At 43.8% G+C, this 13,468-nt stretch overlaps 1 protein-coding gene across 1 annotated transcript in view; it reads right to left on the bottom strand.

Moving 5' to 3' along the window:
- LOC123766794 (transcription factor GATA-4) overlaps positions 1–13,468 on the bottom strand; it is a 237,973-nt gene that overhangs the window by 213,817 nt on the left and 10,688 nt on the right. The gene's annotated exons all lie outside the window — the stretch shown is intronic.

The raw sequence follows: 13,468 nt of genomic DNA, 5'->3' as shown, positions 1-13,468 counted from the left end.
GGCCGCTGATTGGCCAGGACGCTCGTAAATATTCCCCCCAGCTGTGATGACCGGCCGTGGCTCCGCCCAGGGGGGAGGAGCCACGCAGCGCTCCAGCCAATCGCCGTTACGTTGGGGCTTCACCCATTGTGATGAATGACTCTGTTGACTAATGACGTGGCTAATTGATGTTTACTGGCGTTTTAAAGGGTAGTCGAGCAATTTCTGCGACCTGACGCCTTACATTATCACGCAGCAAGACTGAGAGCGTTTAAGACATGAGCTGAAGAGGGCCAAGTGGGGCCAGGATGGAGAGTGTCGGTGGTGGAGCCAGTCAGTGCCTGCTTCCTGGGGGGGCTCCTCGCTGACTCTGCTCGCAATCAACCGGAAGTGCCAGAAAGCAAAATATATTAGGTATTAAGCAAGCACATGGAGGAAATGGTGTGTTTTTATCCCGCCAGCACACGTGGGAGGACCGTGACGCGAGTGCTTGCTGTGGAAACAAGGCTTCAGGAAACATGAAAGCCAAACTTTATTCCAAATGTTTAGACAGCAAGAAGCCTCTCCTCTCACTTGTAGGTCAAAACGAACCGCAAAAAAAATATTTCTACAAGTTGTAAATGTTTAATTCCTCCGCTTCACTAAATATTGTCGATGATAACGTGCCAACAGACTAGGCAGGTCTATCAGATAAATGTTCACGTATATGTTCAAAATTCTAGGTTTAAAACTATTTTATTGGTTTAAAACCTATAATAAACCTATTCTAGGTTTAAAACTATTTTATAGGTTTAAAACCTATAATAAACCTATTCTAGGTTTAAAACTATTTTATAGGTTTAAAACCTATAATAAACCTATTCTAGGTTTAAAACTATTGTCTCGTGTTTGCGACCTCTGTTCTAGGGCAGCATAGGGCTTGTGTCAGGTCAAGCCTATACCTCAATAATAATAAATAATAATAATAACTGTTTTTCACACCTTGTTCTCGATGTAAGAATGTTTATTTATTAATATACAATTCATCGTATTCATATATACAGTAAATATATACATATATACAGTGTATACAACTCCCTTTCCCATTTCTCTGTGGGGTTTCTCTGTGAAACACTGATCATACCAATGATCAGTGTTTCGTGATCGTCAGTTATATGCAGTATATAACCATATATATGCCATATCATAGAGTTTATTATATATATATATGTCGTACCTAGTAGCCAGAACGCACTTCTCAGCCTACTATTCAAGGCCCGATTTGCCTAATAAGCCAAGTTTTCCTGAATTAATATAGTTTCTCTAATTTTTTTCTTATGAAATGATAAAGCAACCCATTTCATTATATATGAGGTCAATTTTTTTTTATTGGAGAAAAAATTAACGTAGATATATGACCGAACCTAACCAACCCTACCTAACCTAACCTAACCTATCTTTATAGGTTAGGTTAGGTTAGGTAGCAGAAAAAGTTAGGTTAGGCTAGGTTAGGTAGTCGAAAAACAATTAATTCATGAAAACTTGGCTTATTAGGCAAATCGGGCCTTGTATAGTAGGCTGAGAAGTGCGTTCTGGCTACTAGGTACGACATATATATATATATATATATATATATATATATATATATATATATATATATATATATATATATATATATATATATATATATCTGAAAACTCACACCCCAGAAGTGACTCAAACCCGGCGTATTCGTATTCGTATTTTGTGTTCCTCACATGTGCCCCAAAGAATGAGGTGATTTGATAAAATGCTATGCCCAAGATTACCATCCGAGTGCTGGCGGGGAAGTGGTTCAAATAGCTTCGGCTATCACTTCCTTTTGTCCAGTCGTGATGGTCGATTGGATTAAGGTGTCCTGTACAAACCAGTTGCGTTGCTCCTGGCAGTATGGGTTCGAGTCACTTCTGGGGTGTGAGTTTTCAGATGCATATAGTCCTGGGGACTATTCAGGCTTGTATATATATATATATATATATATATATATATATATATATATATATATATATATATATATATATATATATATATATATATATATATATACATAAATATATATGTGTACATACAAAAGAATGGGGGTGGTAGGAGAAGATAATATTAGTGTTCAGTGAGAAACCACAAGGTCTCCTCTGAATACTTTTTATTTTCTTCTCCGAGGCTATGGGTCCCCTATATATATATATATATATATATATATATATATATATATATATATATATATATATATATATATATATATATATATATATATACACATACAGAGAGAGTGAATTAACTATAGTCATGTACAATGCTGAGGATAAAAGTTGTCTTAACAAACCTCCACTTTGCTTGGCCTTGCACCCAACATTGAATAAAATGAGAGGTGTAAGTGGTGAGTTATGTTTTCCTTCTGTTCTAAGGGCGAAGAGGTAAAACAGCCTATTGACATAGCTCGAGTGCATGGGGGAATTGCGTAAAACCCTGGTTAGTGTCTTGGAGAGACTGCAGGATCCGTTCGTAAATCAGGATGATTTCCCGGTTGCAATTCTTTAACCGTATCTTAGCTCAGTCGATTAAGGCAGCGTCTGGGATCCTGGCCCTTGTGGATTTGTTTATTAGTAAAAATAAAGGATTTTTTACTGTATTTCTTTAATAATATTTCAATTCACTTTATGTCTTCCATACAGCCAAGGATGTGAGCTAAATTACATTTTTATCTAGCCAGACAAGGACATAGAGAGTGTGTGGCGATGTGATATATGTTGCTTGTGTCGTACAAGTGGTTGTGTTCACCTCAGTATGACCCAACGAGGCGCCCGCTGGTCATACTGAGGTGAACAATGTTACGTTGTACAACATGGGTCACTTAGTGTATGTGTGTACTCACCTAGTTGTGCTTGCGGGGGTTGAGCTTTGGCTCTTTGGTTCCGCCTCTCAACCGTCAATCTACTGATTTGATTGAGTGTTGCCGCCGGAGGCGGCTAGTTTATTGTGCACCCCATACCCATCCTGTGAGCAGTAGCGCAAAAAGCATTACAGAGGGCACAAAAGGTCTTTATCAGACCTCATCTTAGATTATTACATAAACGATTTCATCTATTCTTCACACCTTATAGTTACAATGTCAGCTAGTTACAGAGAAAGTGCTATTTCAAGAGCTATATATTTACAGAAAGTCATTATACATTAATGGTAAGTTTTATCGCTAATATATAATAGTTTGACCAATGGAGATAGTCATAGGGTAGCTTCTGTTTATTATTAGTCTTCACAATACACTACTTGTTTCTTCCTCTCATATGTCATTTATCTACTGGAAGCGAAATATGGATACAGTGCAAGGATTTCAGGTAATTTATCCATGGTAATAAGATAGGTTGCCATATCATACAGAGTGACCTTAGATTTATCTCTAAATGGCTCAATTTTACTACAATCCAAAATATAGTGCTCGAGTGTGTGTCCCTGTCTTTGTCCACACACTTTACACTTTACTTCATCTAGATCCCTATACAAGCCGAACTGCCAGAGATACTTGTAGCCAAGTCTTATACGAGCTGTGACAACATCTGTTAGTCTACTGACTTTGTTACTTGCCCCATACACATGTTTTACTTCACACATTTCATTGTGATGAACAATGGACCTGCTAGTTCCAGTTTGCACAGTTCTACTTTCTTCAAATCCATCCAGGAGTTCTCGTCTAATGACACTTTTAAGGGACCTATTTGATAACTCAAGATTCCGTTCAATACTGTCTTTATTTACTGCAGCCTTAGCAAGGGCGTCAACTTTGTTATGTTCCTGCAGGCCAATGTGAGAAGGAATCCACAACATTTTTATATTTACCCTCTTGCTAACTATTCTTATATATCTACGTCTAGCTTCCAAGACAAGCACGTTATTACTTGATTGCAAACTGTTTATTGCTCGTAGTGAGGAAAGGGAGTCGGAAATAATTAAGCTGTCTACTTCAGTGTTGTCAATAATTTCGAGTGCTACCAGTATTGCTACCAACTCGGCTTGCATTATGGATGCCCAGTTACTAATTTGGAGTCAGCCTCCACCAAATCACTGCCTAATGCATTCCATTTGTCAACCACTCTGACACTAAAAAAGTTCTTTCTAATATCTCTGTGGCTCATTTGGGCACTCAGTTTCCACCTGTGTCCCCTAGTGCGTGTGCCCCTTGTGTTAAATAACCTGTCTTTATCTACCCTATCGATTCCCCTGAGAATCTTGAATGTGGTGATCACGTCCCCCCTAACTCTTCTGTCTTCCAGCGAAGTGAGGTTTAATTCCCGTAGTCTCTCCTCGTAGCTCATACCTCTCAGCTCGGGTACTAGTCTGGTGGCAAACCTTTGAACCTTTTCCAGTTTAGTCTTATGCTTGACTAGATATGGACTCCATGCCGGAGCTGCATACTCCAGGATTGGTCTGACATATTGATCATATTGGTGATTGGTCTGTGTGTGTGTGTTCACGTCTCTCAGCATCTCATATCTCATCCTATCTCTCCATACGGTTGTTCCGCTACTCCCAAACTTCCCCCATTTTCTCTCTCTCTCTCTCTCTCTCTCTCTCTCTCTCTCTCTCTCTCTCTCTCTCTCTCTCTCTCTCTCTCTCTCTCTCTCTCTCTCTCTCTCTCTCTCTCTCTCTAACTCCTCCCACTCCTATCTCATACTATGTATCTTCTTTCTCTTATGTGTTCTTCCATTCTCCCGACCCTTACTCTCCTGAACCCTCCAATCATCCAAGTTTTCCTGCCTACTCCCCCGTCCCTTTGTTTCTCTCTCCTCGCTCTCTACCCCCCTCCCCCCCCTAGCGTGTGTGAGGCCATCAGTCACCAGACAGCTAGTTACGTCTTGTTTACCCCTCTTTGCTCGCTGATTGGCTGGCTGCTTGGTGTCTGCCCCCCCCCCCCTCGCTGTCTGTACGTCTGTCTATCTGCATGCTTAGTTGTTATACACACACACATACGAAATAAGAAGACAGGAATCACGGAGAGAGAGAGAGAGAGAGAGAGAGAGAGAGAGAGAGAGAGAGAGAGAGAGAGAGAGAGAGAGAGAGAGAGAGAGAGAGAGAGAGAGAGAGAGAGTGTTAGGGGGGAAAGGGACTGGGAGGTGAATATCTTTGTAGTCAAAGAGTTTTTGGCACTGTCCGTCAGGATCGACTCCAACTCAAGCTACGGAAGTAACTTAGTGTATCTGCAGGAATGGTAACTTGGGTAATGGAATACCTCTCAAGAAGGCGAGGAAGGAGAGCGGTAATGAGTACACAAATTATCTACTCGAAGCCTCATCCTGTTTCTCACACGCGTCAGAGACTTATCAAAGAAAATGGGTGCATTTATATCGTTATTTCCTGATTAGAACAGATAAGGACTTTAGATACCCCCGCAAGATGAACTTGGCACATTCCGGGGTAATGTGAAAACGGTTAATTGCTGGATTTTGACCCAGATAAGTACATAGCACCTGTGGTAATGACACCAGCACAACGTCAAGGAGAGAAATAAGCATCAAAAGAAGGAGAAAGACTTGTCAGTAGACATAACTCAGGATCAGACACACACATTTGTAAAATGACGTCGGCAACATAAGCTAAACTGGTCAACGTCTAGATAGTGTATAAGAACGTACACAAAGGTGCTTTCCGAACGCTATATACAAACTACGTAAGACACACTTCTGAGTGTGAAGCCCCAGCACGCAACCCCTATCACATCAATGCATTAGGAAGTGATGTGGTGGAGGCTGACTTCATGCACAGTTTCAAGTGTAGATATGATAGAGCCCAGTAGGCTCAGGAACCAGTTGATTGACAGTTGAGAGGCGGGACCAAAGAGCCAGAGCTCAACCCCCGCAAGCACAACTAGGTAAGTACAACTAGGCAAGTAGGTAAATACATCCAGAAGCAAAAAATACAATTAGAAAAGGTCTAAAAGATTTACCACTGTTCCTCAGCTGATGGGACTGAGCTATGAAGAAAGACTGAGGAAACTGGCAACATTGGAGGAAAATAGAAATAGACGAGACATGATAACGACATTCAAAATTGTAACTGGTAACAAGAAAACTGAGCAAGGAGTCGGAGAGGAGCCGTCATAGTGAGGAACACGTGACCAAGGAGACACGAGGGGCAACTAGGCAGACAAAAGAGTCACAGATATGTCAGAAATGTTGACCAAGAGCTACATACTCTTGGTCTAATGAGAGTGTTATAGCCATACACCCTGAGTATGGCTCTTCCTGACTCTAATCTCTGCAGATGTTTACCAGGTACACGTGTGTGTGTGTGTGAGAGAGAGAGAGAGAGAGAGAGAGAGAGAGAGAGAGAGAGAGAGAGAGAGAGAGAGAGAGAGAGAGAGAGAGAGAGAGAGAGAGAGAGAGAGAGAGAGAGAGAGAGAGAGAGCCATCTGTCAAGCGGTGTCTGAGTGGCCACACCCTTCTTATCGGCCCTTGTCTCACTCTCCACCCCTTCACCCTACCTCCACCCTTCACTCTTACTACCCCCCTAGCTCAACCACCCTTCCATCTTCTCTCACCCTTTCCACCCTCCACTGTTCCACCACTGTTCCACCCTCGGCAGTCACCTCCCCAGGTAAGGCGGGAACACGGGTGGATGCGGGAAACTAGCATTTGTTTATTTCCTACCACAGACGTGGCCAAACATTTACAATGTTTCAGCAGCCTATAGACATTGTCTTGAGTCCTCCATAGACAGGGTTAGAGATCTGTTAAACACATAGTTCACCGAGTAACAATTGGGAGTAACAATCAACCACAGCAAGTGATTGTAGAGCTTTTAAAATGGCAATCTAACTTACATACATAAATACACTGATTTACGTCTGTTCTACAGCAACAGTGTTCGAGGTGTCTTTTACATAGTGTCATTAATGTGCGTTTACAAAGGTGAAATGAAATATCTGACCAGATTACACATTTTCTGTACACACACACACACATACATACACACGTTAGGTGTATGCACCTACACCTACCATTAGATGTATGCCCCTGCTGCACCATACACACACATTAGGTGAGTGCACACACACTATCCACCAGGCTACCAGGCGCCTGGTAGCCTGGTGGATAGCGCGCAGGACTCGTAATTCTGTGGCGCGGTTTCGATTCCCGCACCAGGCAGAGTTAGTCAGCTGTCACGGGCTGCTTCCTAGGGTGTATGTGTGTGGTGTGGAGGAAAAAAAAAAGTAGTAAGTATACAGTTGATTGACAGTTGAGAGGCGGGCCGAAAGAGCAAAGCTCAACCCCCGCAAACACAACTAGGTGAATACACACACACACAGGATACCAGTATATCTCCGGCTTCATGTTCTTCAGCCACTCGGGCTGGACGGTAGAGTGACGGTCTCGCTACTTGCAGGGTCGCCGTTCGATCCCCGATGTCTCCTTTAAAATTTTTAAATTTTGCCCCGAGGGACGAGTTTATTGGGCAGCGCCACTCATCCTGTGAGTGGACACACCGCCATAGCAGCATGTACAACACTACCCAATAGGAAGAAAACCCGCTGGGTTGTTCATCCTGTCACTTGTACCCAGACACAGCTGGGACTTGCTTAACTGTCTCAAGCGAACAGCTTATCAAACAAGAAGATTAACATTTGTCAACTCCTAAAATTTACGTTATCTTGCGGGTGCAAAATGGGGGAATCTTTTGAGAACAGCATCTATAAGGAGTGTTACAGGGTCCTTCCCTCTCGCGGCTCTTGTCTGAGTTCGGCAGGGTTCGATCCCCGGGCAGGGAGGGCTTGATGAACCTCGAGCTTCCTTAATTGTTGGCCCCTGTTCACCCAGTAGTAGACTGGGTGAACAGGGGCCAACATAGACTTGGTTGAACATAGACTTGGTTGTTAACCGATTTCTGAGTCGTATTCCAGGGAAAAACTGGTAGGTTATGGCTTGAAATGAACTGTGGGAAGAGAAAGCATAAACCTGCTAGCAAGAGTTGGGACTCGTCTCCTGTACCCGCCTTTATACAACAAAACATGACAGTGTCAGACCACAGAGGAAGAATTGAAACAGGAATTTCCTTAAGTACTTTCTGCAGATGTATTACTTTCCTTAAGTAATACATCTGCAGAAAGAATGAATGCAAAGCATAAAAAGAGGGAGGGGGGGTTTAGACGGGGTTGAAGGAGACGGTGGTCATAAGGGGGGGGAACCCCAGCATGGACGGGTTATCATAGAGGCTGTGTGAGTAGTGTAGAGATGCAGGGAGAAGAGGGGGGGGGGGGGTGGAAGGGGGGAAGGGGAGGGGAGGGGAGATGTAGAGAGTCTTCAGCAACGTCCATACATTTCCCAACCTGACGCCCCGACACGATCCCTCCATTTCCCCAACGAGTATCTCCACCCCTTACCCCCACCCTCTCTCCCAATCCCCCATCCACCCAATCAACTCCATCCCCACAGCCCCCCATCTCCTCCCACCCCCGCCTGTCGGCACCCCGGCGTCGTCTCTCACTCTTATCTTGGGGTTCCAGGCTTCGACGCCTCCGACGGGTTCATTGTTGGGGTAGGAACACGGGCTGTGAGATGGCGGGGGAGGGCGGGGGCGGGCTCTTTGATTTCTCTATTATACCTTGACGCGAGGTCTGGCAGGGGTGGGGTGGGGGGGGTGAGGGAATGATGAACGAGGTGGGAATGTAGGATGGAATGTGGTTAGGAGAAACTACCACTAAAGACTGTATCGTGACTCTAGGGTGTCTAGGTAATCCTACCTATGAATTGCTTCAAAACACATATTCAGCCTTATCTTAAGGCTACCTTATCTTAAGGCTTATCTTAAGGCTTATCTTAAGGCTAAGGCTACCTTATCTTAAGCCTTATCTTAAGGCTTATATTAACAAGGCAACTTAGCAGTATTCATGACCCCAGTTGGGAGGTGGGACCAAAGAGCCGAAGCTCAACACTAAAGCCCACAAGTAATCGAGCCGGGATAGTTCAATCGTCGACAAAGCAGCTGCAGTGAACCTTGAAACTACTCTGTTGCAGCACGAGATTGCTATCACAGCGGTGATAGCTCCCCATGCAGGTGATTTTCTATTAGCAGCCCCCCTATGTCTAGCGTGTCTCAAGCAAATGCTTCACATTGCTGTGGCGCCCCCTCACCTTGCTTCTCCAATTCACACCAAATCTAGGTGTATTTGCTGTGTGGCAGAGGCTGACAGACGATGAGCATGGTCGACTCTGCCAAAGCCTAGGGGGGCTGGCATTCAAGGCAAATGAATTTATTGACATTATCAACATCAATGCAGTAGTTTGCAAATATACAAGCAGACATCTAAAGGGATGAGAACATCCGTAGTAACTACTTTCACCACCAGGTGACAGTATTGGCCGATGACTAACTGCTTCTTAAATTTCTTCAAATAGGTTAATATAAGGTGTATTATGTTTTAATAGGTTCAGTTAGGCTAGGCTTCAATAGGTTAAATTAGTTCAGTAAGGTTAGGTAGTTCTAGTTCCTCTAACAGGTATATTGTAATTGTGCAGCTCATGGTCTTGTAGTTAGCAGAGCCAAGCTGTTTTGGGGGAAATGGCAGTGATTTTTGTGCTATTTTGGGGCATATTTCCGCGCCTTTGTGTTGTATGTCACCACTCGTGTTCTGTTTTTGGCCCATATCTTAATGTCTGTGCTATTTTTGTTATCATTTTAGCACACTTGACTGATATGGCTGTTTTTTTTAGCCATATCTTACTGCGTTTGTGCTTTTTTGGTCCATATCTTAGTGCTCTTGTGGAGATTTTGGTCCACATCTTAGTGCTTTTTCGGTCATATCCTAGCGCTCTTGTGCTACTTTTGTGTCATACAGTAGCGTTCTTGTGTGGTTTCAGGCCATACTTACAGGTAACGTTTTATTACGCTATAGAGTAGTCGAGAAGCACTACGTTATCAGGCCTGTAGCGTGAGCAGTTATCGATTGGGTTTGGGTATTGGTCTTAAGGCCTATCAACCTCAGGAGGCTTATTAAGGCCACCATGTAAAAGCTTACCAGCTATTCAACAAGTATACTTTAGTCCTAAATATAATCCAGAAGTACAGTATATTCTGCTATATACACCGAGGAGCAGTATACACCTCTTGGTGTATATTATTAAATATGACCGAAAAAGTAAGATTAATAATTCTAACACGAATTTTCTCAATCTTTCGTACATTACGCTTCACTGTTGGAGGTAAATCAAAAATCAATTCTCCAAAATTCATTTTTATTTCTAGTCTGACGCGACACGGGCGCGTTTCGTAAAACTTATTACATTTTCCTCTTGGTGTGTGTATATATATACTGGGAAAGCGGTGAAAGGAGCATCAACTATTGTTTAAACTCACTAACCAGGCAGCGTTGTCTGGACTCTGGTGCAACAACAGAACTGATCGTACGGCACTTCTTCATTCCAGATCACACTGGATGCATTTGGAAAAACGGGCTTCCTGTGGATGAATATGGCTTTGGAACATTTCCTTTCTTTTCGAGTGTAAGAAAGTTAATTTTGTTGCGTCTGAGTAAGTTTGACAGTCGGCGCTGGCAGACGTGTCTAAGACATAAAGAGGAGATGATATCGTACCGCATCGTAAACTAGCAGGTAATTATCCGGTACTCATGAAGCTATCTGAAAACAATTGCATTAAAATCTGATGAATCCAACTGAACATTTCTATGGTTTCACTGTCAAATAAACCTCAGGATAAAACCTTCACGCAAACTGCACTTATCGTGAAGAAGAAACCTCGCTTTGAAATTGGCGGGAAACCTTATCATACCGCATCTGTGCACTGCCAAATATCTCTTTGAAATTTATGGGAAACCTTATCGTACTGCAACGTTGCCGTCAAATAAAACAATTACAATAATTTACCGAATAGTTGCCCACAGACAAAACTACCCGGGACACACGTACATGCACAGTTTGTCCAAGAACAAAGACTAACACGGTTCTGTAACTCATTGGTCAACCAGCAGGGAAGGACACCTCTCTGGCGTTGACGGAGAGCTTATCGCACCGCACTCTGGCCTGGCAAATGGCGGGCAGGCACACGCCACTAAATTATTGACAATTTTATCTAAATGGCGTGGTGGCCGCCTCCTCCACACGGCAACCCATCCACTACAACAATTTTGAAGAAAAAAGAGGAAGTGCGCTGAGAAATGTGACCATCTGGGCGTCAGCGGAAGAAGAGGTACAGAAAAGGAGGGAGCATAAATCTATTACTTTCTTCCCATCTTTTGATGCAAAAAATGAAAAGAAAGTAGTAGATGGAGAAGAGAAGTAGGGAAGGGAAAGAACGGAAGGAAGAGAACAGACCAGGAAGGATGGGAGGGAACAGGAGAAGGGGGGGCAGTAAAATATATGCGTGAAAATGGTAAAATTGGATGAGATGTGTGGCAGCTTATCTCTCAGGCGTGGGCTGCCTGGGCCTTCCCTTGCTGCCTGGCAAGGGAAGGCAGCCAAGACCAGTCTCATGCTGTCAGGCAGAGGAGGGTAGCCCGGGCCCGCCATCTGTTATTCTGGGACCCGCCTTCTGCTGTCTGGCAGGGGAAAGCAGCCAAGACCAGCCTCATGTTGCCTGGCAGAAGAGGGCAGCCATGTGCTGCCTTGTATTTCAGGCCAGCCAGGGACCTGTCTTCTCCTGTCTGGCAGGGGGAACGCAGCCAAGACCAGCCTCATGTTGCCAGGCAGAAGAGGGCAGCCATGTGCTACCTTGTATGGCAGGCCAGCCTGGGACCTTCCTTCTGCTGTCTGGCAGGGAAACGCAGCCAAGATCAACCACATGCTGCCTGCCAGGGGTGGTCAGCCCGAGACCCGCCTTCTGAAGAAGGCTTAAGGTGTACACTGTCATTCGTAAACCTGACCTTATATAAAACAACTAGACTGGAGAAATCTGGACAATAACAAAGAAAATCCCATCAATCAAGAAAGGTCGTCCCAGTATTCAAGAAAAGGTCGTCCCAGTATTCACAAGAGTATATCACTACATGCATTCCATACGAAGTATAGCATAAGATAACCACGAAGAGAATACTGGAACACCTGGAATGGACAAAAGTTTTTCACCAAGGGACAGCGCCGTTTCTGATGAGGAAATTCGACGCTAGTCAAAAGATAAAGTGTTGTATGACAGGGTCCCCAAGATAGGCTGTCAAAGTGCGCTTGATATTGTGCTACACAAAAGGCGCATATATAAGATTGAAACGCAAGCTGGGATAACAAGAACGGCATTAAACTGGAAACGAAGCGTCAGTGTGAGAGAGGAAGTATCGGGCTAATGGTATGTGACAAAGGAGGCTTGCTAGGCTCCCTTCTAGGTCCATTGCTGTTCCATAATATATAAAAACATAAGAATGGAGCTATTAAGATCCAAAATTCAAGAATATATATATATTGTAGAACTTATCATCTGCAAATGTAGTTGGGAAAAATATATCTTCAGCCTGGTAAGTTCTTGGGGCAGACCACTTCTTTCCATACGTTTGAGCTGAACGGAGTACTCGGCATTCGGCAAGAAGCCTTATATCTCTTTATGCTATACTCAAGTACAAGTACATGTCCTGCACTGATAACAATACCATTCAATTGTCACGGGATCTTTCTTTCCAGAGAAACCTTGAGGAGCGCCACAGTTAGCTTTGGGTTCAGGATCAGCATCGATAACTAAGATCGTAAATTAATTTGCAAAGAAGGTAATTCATGTTTGATGTTGAGTTTATTTACACTATATATTTACATTTACAAAAATTGGCTTGACATTTTATGTTCATTTCCATGTTACGAATGTCACAGAAGAACACATAGGATCAACAGATGAACTGATTTGTGACTGAACAAAACTTTGTTCATGACTGAAAAGATATTAACATAACAGTAAGGTTGACTGATATTAAAATGCTGTCTCTAATGGCAGGTATGAGAGGCTACGAGATGGGGCATAGGAAGCCTAGCATCATTCTCCACACCGCCCCACTCCCCCACCATCACCAACACCGCCCCACTCCCCCACCATCACCAACACCGCCCCACTCCCCCACCATCACCAACACCGCCCCACTCCCCCACCATCACCAACACCGCCCCACTCCCCCACCATCACCAACACCGCCCCACTCCCCCACCATCACCAACACCGCCCCACTCTGGCTTCAGTGTCGCTGGGATATTTTGAGAGTTGAGTCGGAGACTAGGCTATATTACCCTGCCGCCTTCCCCACCATCACAACCTCCTCCCTCACCACCACGGCCTCCTCCCTCACCATCACAACCTCCTCCCTCATCATCACAACCTCCTCCCTCACCATCACCATCACAGGGGGCCCAATGATGGTACTAGTATAGTTTTGGTGTAGGGCTTAAGTCCAGTCACCTTCTAAAGGATTATTAAAGCCACTACACTAGCTTACTGACCAACCAGCAAGTATACTTTAATCCTAAACATAGTCTAGCACTATAGTATACTCACAGTG

This window comes from Procambarus clarkii, chromosome 60, assembly GCF_040958095.1.
Source record: "Procambarus clarkii isolate CNS0578487 chromosome 60, FALCON_Pclarkii_2.0, whole genome shotgun sequence".
In the NCBI taxonomy this organism is placed as follows: Eukaryota; Metazoa; Arthropoda; class Malacostraca; order Decapoda; family Cambaridae; genus Procambarus; species Procambarus clarkii.
Note: the sequence above shows the minus strand (reverse complement) of the source record. Positions and strands in the feature narration are given on the sequence as shown.